Source organism: Myxine glutinosa, chromosome 4, assembly GCF_964187855.1.
Source record: "Myxine glutinosa chromosome 4, kmMyxGlut1.1, whole genome shotgun sequence".
In the NCBI taxonomy this organism is placed as follows: Eukaryota; Metazoa; Chordata; class Myxini; order Myxiniformes; family Myxinidae; genus Myxine; species Myxine glutinosa.
The window spans coordinates 195237430-195245311 of NC_136264.1; the positions used below are offsets into that span (position 1 = coordinate 195237430).

General features: G+C 53.6%; 1 protein-coding gene across 3 annotated transcripts in view; it reads right to left on the minus strand.

Annotated features, from left to right (window-relative positions):
- LOC137425601 (ras-related protein O-Krev) overlaps window positions 1-6754 on the minus strand; it is a 91376-nt gene extending 84622 nt beyond the window's left edge. The window contains exons 1-2 of one of the 3 annotated variants that reach the window (XM_078776855.1): window positions 6586-6754; window positions 6462-6549 (exon numbers count right to left, since the gene is read on the minus strand). The gene's annotated coding sequence lies outside the window, so the exon portion shown is untranslated. The other 2 variants (XM_068114194.2, XM_068114193.2) reach the window with 2 other exon arrangements.
- Between the last annotated feature and the right edge of the window lie 1128 nt (window positions 6755-7882).

Consider the following 7882-nt stretch of genomic DNA (forward strand, 5'->3'; position numbering starts at 1 on the left):
GGGGAGACAGACGCAGAGCGAGAGGGGGAGACAGACGCAGAGCGAGAGGGGGAGACAGACGCAGAGCGAGAGGGGGAGACAGACGCAGAGCGAGAGGGGGAGACAGACGCAGAGCGAGAGGGGGAGACAGACGCAGAGCGAGAGGGGGAGACAGACGCAGAGCGAGAGGGGGAGACAGACGCAGAGCGAGAGGGGGAGACAGACGCAGAGCGAGAGGGGGAGACAGACGCAGAGCGAGAGGGGGAGACAGACGCAGAGCGAGAGGGGGAGACAGACGCAGAGCGAGAGGGGGAGACAGACGCAGAGCGAGAGGGGGAGACAGACGCAGAGCGAGAGGGGGAGACAGACGCAGAGCGAGAGGGGGAGACAGACGCAGAGCGAGAGGGGGAGACAGACGCAGAGCGAGAGGGGGAGACAGACGCAGAGCGAGAGGGGGAGACAGACGCAGAGCGAGAGGGGGAGACAGACGCAGAGCGAGAGGGGGAGACAGACGCAGAGCGAGAGGGGGAGACAGACGCAGAGCGAGAGGGGGAGACAGACGCAGAGCGAGAGGGGGAGACAGACGCAGAGCGAGAGGGGGAGACAGACGCAGAGCGAGAGGGGGAGACAGACGCAGAGCGAGAGGGGGAGACAGACGCAGAGCGAGAGGGGGAGACAGACGCAGAGCGAGAGGGGGAGACAGACGCAGAGCGAGAGGGGGAGACAGACGCAGAGCGAGAGGGGGAGACAGACGCAGAGCGAGAGGGGGAGACAGACGCAGAGCGAGAGGGGGAGACAGACGCAGAGCGAGAGGGGGAGACAGACGCAGAGCGAGAGGGGGAGACAGACGCAGAGCGAGAGGGGGAGACAGACGCAGAGCGAGAGGGGGAGACAGACGCAGAGCGAGAGGGGGAGACAGACGCAGAGCGAGAGGGGGAGACAGACGCAGAGCGAGAGGGGGAGACAGACGCAGAGCGAGAGGGGGAGACAGACGCAGAGCGAGAGGGGGAGACAGACGCAGAGCGAGAGGGGGAGACAGACGCAGAGCGAGAGGGGGAGACAGACGCAGAGCGAGAGGGGGAGACAGACGCAGAGCGAGAGGGGGAGACAGACGCAGAGCGAGAGGGGGAGACAGACGCAGAGCGAGAGGGGGAGACAGACGCAGAGCGAGAGGGGGAGACAGACGCAGAGCGAGAGGGGGAGACAGACGCAGAGCGAGAGGGGGAGACAGACGCAGAGCGAGAGGGGGAGACAGACGCAGAGCGAGAGGGGGAGACAGACGCAGAGCGAGAGGGGGAGACAGACGCAGAGCGAGAGGGGGAGACAGACGCAGAGCGAGAGGGGGAGACAGACGCAGAGCGAGAGGGGGAGACAGACGCAGAGCGAGAGGGGGAGACAGACGCAGAGCGAGAGGGGGAGACAGACGCAGAGCGAGAGGGGGAGACAGACGCAGAGCGAGAGGGGGAGACAGACGCAGAGCGAGAGGGGGAGACAGACGCAGAGCGAGAGGGGGAGACAGACGCAGAGCGAGAGGGGGAGACAGACGCAGAGCGAGAGGGGGAGACAGACGCAGAGCGAGAGGGGGAGACAGACGCAGAGCGAGAGGGGGAGACAGACGCAGAGCGAGAGGGGGAGACAGACGCAGAGCGAGAGGGGGAGACAGACGCAGAGCGAGAGGGGGAGACAGACGCAGAGCGAGAGGGGGAGACAGACGCAGAGCGAGAGGGGGAGACAGACGCAGAGCGAGAGGGGGAGACAGACGCAGAGCGAGAGGGGGAGACAGACGCAGAGCGAGAGGGGGAGACAGACGCAGAGCGAGAGGGGGAGACAGACGCAGAGCGAGAGGGGGAGACAGACGCAGAGCGAGAGGGGGAGACAGACGCAGAGCGAGAGGGGGAGACAGACGCAGAGCGAGAGGGGGAGACAGACGCAGAGCGAGAGGGGGAGACAGACGCAGAGCGAGAGGGGGAGACAGACGCAGAGCGAGAGGGGGAGACAGACGCAGAGCGAGAGGGGGAGACAGACGCAGAGCGAGAGGGGGAGACAGACGCAGAGCGAGAGGGGGAGACAGACGCAGAGCGAGAGGGGGAGACAGACGCAGAGCGAGAGGGGGAGACAGACGCAGAGCGAGAGGGGGAGACAGACGCAGAGCGAGAGGGGGAGACAGACGCAGAGCGAGAGGGGGAGACAGACGCAGAGCGAGAGGGGGAGACAGACGCAGAGCGAGAGGGGGAGACAGACGCAGAGCGAGAGGGGGAGACAGACGCAGAGCGAGAGGGGGAGACAGACGCAGAGCGAGAGGGGGAGACAGACGCAGAGCGAGAGGGGGAGACAGACGCAGAGCGAGAGGGGGAGACAGACGCAGAGCGAGAGGGGGAGACAGACGCAGAGCGAGAGGGGGAGACAGACGCAGAGCGAGAGGGGGAGACAGACGCAGAGCGAGAGGGGGAGACAGACGCAGAGCGAGAGGGGGGGGGGGGACGCAGAGCGAGAGGGGGAGACAGACGCAGAGCGAGAGGGGGAGACAGACGCAGAGCGAGAGGGGGGGGGGGACGCAGAGCGAGAGGGGGAGACAGACGCAGAGCGAGAGGGGGAGACAGACGCAGAGCGAGAGGGGGAGACAGACGCAGAGCGAGAGGGGGAGACAGACGCAGAGCGAGAGGGGAGACGCAGAGCGAGGGGGGGAGACGCAGAGCGAGGGGGGGGGGGACGCAGAGCGAGAGGGGGAGACGCAGAGCGAGGGGGGGAGACGCAGAGCGAGAATTTGTGAAGGGTTAGGCTTAATAGGGTTAATCACACGAGGACAGAAGAATCACAGGTAAGGAAGGAGAATGATGACGTGAGATGGTGGTGGTGCTTCAACTTCAAGCCCTCGAGGGTAGAGTGCGATTGGACAGTCTTCCGAAGACAGGTCAGAGGACCGATATGAGAGACCGGAGGAGAGGCGGCAAAGGACAGAGACCGCCAACCTGACCCGACGATGTGAGTGAGAGACTCAGACAGGCCTTGTGATTCGGCCTCATCGAGGGACATTCAAATATTATAATGTAGCGGCCTCTCCGGTTCTTTATGGTTCTGCTGGAGACGAAGGATCAACGGTTCAACGCCAATAAGATCGAACGGAGGAAAGACTCAGGATGTGACGTTTGAGGGAAGAACGCAAACTTTAATCCTTCATCGGATACATTAAACGCCGAAAAGTTAGAGAAGTCCAGCTCTATATATATATGGAATCTCCATTAAACCTTTCCTCTCTCACTTCCATCCCAGGCCCGTTTTATGTCAACGTGACCTTAAAACACTGACCCTTTTTGGTCTCGGTCCATGTTTTATACCGATGGAGATCGCTTTCCTTTTCCTTTTCACTCCAAGCATCCCCTAACCCTCCTTCCTCGCCTCAGTCCGTTCTCTTGCCGACGAGTCGCACTCTACTTTCGCAAACCCACCCCCGCCATATTACTCGTGTCCATTTCAGCTTTTCTGCATGTTCTACACGAACCGGTAATGGAACATTACCTTCATGAACCCCATGTTAAATTCACCACAGATGCGATAACCGCGTCAGAAACAACTTACCGAAAGCCGCTCCGTGTCGAAGGAAAAAGACCTGTAAATGACCAGGAACGAATGCCGCGTAACTGGGGCGGCGATTGGTACGACGCACGATATCACGTGATTGCCAAGTTTTTTCTTTTTATTTTTTGTTTTTTTTAATGGGGGGATAAAAAATGTATGTATGTGCGTTCTTGGTTTTACATTCGCTTACTATGTAATTAAATGAACAGTTAATTAAATTAATAAGCAAACAAATCGGTCACAATTAAGCGCTGTACGACACATCAGCACTATATACACCGCCTCAAAGATGAACACGTAGTGAACCGCTTTAAAGGGAAGAGAGCGTCGCTGACTTAATGTAGAATAAAGAGCAAAAAGCAAATCAATAGCATACGATTAAAATCGAAATGAAAATTAACTTTCCATTTCCCAAAATCGGGAAATTCGATGGGGAATTAATTGGGAAAACGCGACTTTCGAAATAACGTATGAATGCCAACAAGGTATTTTGCGCATCTATTGATGAAAATTGCATCGGATGGTATCGGAGGAAAACGCATGCTTGGATTGGACAGGAAGACTTCAAAGTTACAATGAACGGAATGAGCTCAAAGTTCTGTAAAAGGTGGCGCACTACAGGGTAGTGTACGAGGTGGGACCCCCGTTGTTTGTGATCTTTATTAACGATCTGCCATAATTGATCAATAACTTTGTACATTTATACTGGTGACACGAGAATTACAGTTCCAGTTAACAACCATGATCAAGCGAATTTGCCTCAAGATGACTTAGTCAAGGGACAGGAAGGCCCAACGCCTTTCAGCTTCCCTTTCATGAAAGTTGGAAGAAGGCGCTTTCATTTTCATCAAGGCCCTTTCCTGTTTCAGCATGATAATGCCCCCGTACACAAAGCGAAGTCAATACAGAAATGGTTTGTCGAGATCGGTGTGGAAGAACTTGACTGGCCTGCACAGAGCCCTGACCTCAACCCCATCGACCACCTTTGGGATTAATTGGAACGCCGACTGTGAGCCAGGCCCAACATCAGTGCCCGACCTCACCAAAGCTCTTGTGGCTGAATGGAAGCAAATCCCCACAGCAATGTTCCAACATCTAGTGGAAAGCCTTCCCAGAAGAGTGGAGGCTGTTATAGCAGCAAAGGGGGTGACCAACTCCATATTAATGCCCATGATTTTGGAATGAGATGTTCGACGAGCACATACGGGTGTGATGATCGGGTAACTTTGTGTTTATCACCACCTTCGCATATATGAATGTGATGAATATATAATATATATTTATATCCACCTTCACAGCTCATTACAGCTTCCACCCTACCCTCCTCCCAAACATAATTAACAGTATTGTCAGCATTTTAAACTTACCCTAGGCATGGCCAAGCCCCAGATATGACCTTCCCATCTGTATTAAGAAGCACCCAAACCAGATACGATGTCTCCCTCTGGGTCGGGTGAATGCGCTCGTCCACAGGCCTTGCACGGATCCACATCGTCGGAAGTTTTTCAGTACGGGATGCAAGACTTCAACTTTTTTGACGAGTTGGTCAGAAAGTTCTTCAAAGCTTTTGTTGTGCAGGGGCACCGTCTTTCCTTCTCTGATACTTTTCCAAGTATTTTCAGCATATTTTAGAAGCTTTGTGACCCATTTTAGGCAACAATCCTTATGCTACACACACGATATACGTGACATATGTCCCTGTTGCGATGACCATTGTTGCAAGGGTTTTCTGCGCATGTTCACAGAGCATTCTGGGGCGGATTATGTCATTTTGAAAGTCGCGTATAAACAGAGTGCAAGAGCGGAAACATGATATGCAGTGAAGTAAATTGTTCAGTCGCCTTCTTAGTTCGGATGCAGCGCAAGGCTGTGGGGTAGCATCATTGACTGAGGGTGTAGTGCCCCCTGCTGGTTAAAGCAGGAATTTGTAATTTGTTCATGGTGCCGGCGATAGCTCGCCTACTCTTCGCGAAGGGCAGCCTTGGATATTTAACGTCCACCAATGAATGCTGGCACACAGGTCACCCGCTTAAAGTCCATCCGAGGGAGGGTACACACATTGACGAATCTCCCTGCCCATGAAACACCAGGTTGACAGTTTATAACAGGGTCAGGAATCAAACCCAGGCTAGATAGCTGAGAGGTGAGTGTGCGTACACCTAGGCCCTCCTGTCAGCTGTCATTTGTGGATTTGTCCCGTTGGCTTCAATTTGGCGAGAGGATCTCTTGTACGCGAGTCAGACAGTCAATATGTACAAGCCACAAGGCCTTCAAAGAAGCCTGGATATCGGTTTTGCAATTCCTTGTAAAGGCATCCACAACCTTCCTTTCCCGTGTTGTGTGGAACGTCAGTGGCCGAGGCCCTCACCTTGTTTTTCTTCAGTCCTCACATTTTCACTTTTATTCTCTTTTAAATTCGTGTTCTCCGAAACCGCTTGATCGATTAACACAAAACTTTTAACATACGAGCGCGTACCCATGGATATGTGTTAAACGAAGTTCCATGATGATTGGATGGAAAATGTGCCTGGCATTCCACAAAACCGTTTTCTGCAGGTGGGGGTTGCAGGGTGTTTCACGTACGAGGAATAAACGATTAATGGTAAGAACCTCCCCTCCCTGATGAGCTGCTTGAGCCCTTCCCAACACAAACTGTAGAACTGGTTGCTGCGGACAGTGGGGCGAACAGCATATAGGGAAGTGAAGAAGAATCTGCCTCATACATGACTTTATAAGGGAAAACAGGAGTGGGCGCACTCGGAGAGAGAGACTAGTAGAGCAAATGTTCCAAAGTGAGGAGGGAGGAAAGAAGGAGGTGAATGGCAGCAAGACGAGAGTTGCGGCAATCAGTGACAATTGTCCATTCGGTCGTGGAACCACGAGTGCCGATGGCGAGTAGCACCGACCTGTATGTTCTGCAACATGAGGCCGTCATGCGTCACCATCCGCCTGCTTGTGTCCTGTCAGCGAACTTGAGGGCCTCTCGGCACGCACCTGCCACGCCGCACGCACCTGCCACGCCGCACGCACCTGCCACGCCGCACGCACCTGCCACGCCGCACCACCGGTTGGCCCACGTCCTGGTGCGTCACCAGCCGTCTGTTCGTGCCATGCATGACGCCAGCAAGTGTCATCTGTTGCCATTAGTTGGTGCGCTTTAAATAGCCGACTGTGACATTCTTGATGTGGAGGCACCGGTGCCGGTGGAGTTTGGGGGGGTGGGGCGGGGCAATGCCCCCACCTTAATTTTTTTCAGTACTTTGCAATTAAGATTTCAAAAACATTAAGGTAAATAAAATGTAAACATTTAAACATGAGTAATAAAACAAATCAAACTCAAGTGCGTGGATTTCTTCCTCCAGACACGGCAGATATCATGGTTTTTTGCATAGAGTGACGTGATTGGCTGCATCCTTTTTCAAATCAGATTAACAACTTTGAAATTTGTGGTTTTTCACAATTAATCAAGAATTTTCACAAATGAAGCCACTTCGGACCGAAGCTTTTCTGCAATGAGACGGATTCGAAACAGGTTGTGCTCAACCATGGAGGGAGAAAGATTTTCGTCACTGACTCTTCTTCACATAGAAGACTGTGAAGCAGATTCCAGAGGACATTGTGGACGTTTACGCGAAACCCTACTTTAGTCATTAAGGTAAGAACAGTATTGATATAAAGACAATATTTATGTACGTGAATCACCAAGGAAACATGATTCATAAAGTACTCGATTTCTTTTTTGTTTTAGAATTTCTTGTTACTAGGGCGTGCCCGCACGTACGTGCTTGCCCGTACGTGCGTGCAAAAAAACATGCGTGCAAACAACAACAAAAAAAAACTTTGAAACCACGTGGCAGTAACGACCACAGAACCCCCCCCTCTATTTACATGAAATGGTTTGGTCCATTCGCAACGACCACAGAACCCCCCCCCCCCCCCCCCCCCCCCCTCTATTTACATGAAATGGTTTGGTCCATTCGCAAAGCCAAAGCGAACGGCTTGCGAGTACGGTGACCATACCTTGGGAACCACTTGTCCGATTAATTGCAAACCTTGAAAAGGCACATCCTCGGGTCCCCAGCAATATACCTGGCAGGTTTCAAGTATATCGGACCGGTAGTTGTCGAGAAACAGCGGTCTCAGACAAACACACACACACACAGACACACACACATACACACAGAGATTACTGGAATTATAGATAGACTAGGGCATGCCCGTACTATATATATATCTAAAATTATATCCCCCCCCTCTATTTACATGAAATGGTTTGGTCCAAAGCGAACGGCTTGCGAGTACGGTGACAATCCCCCCACCCCCCAAA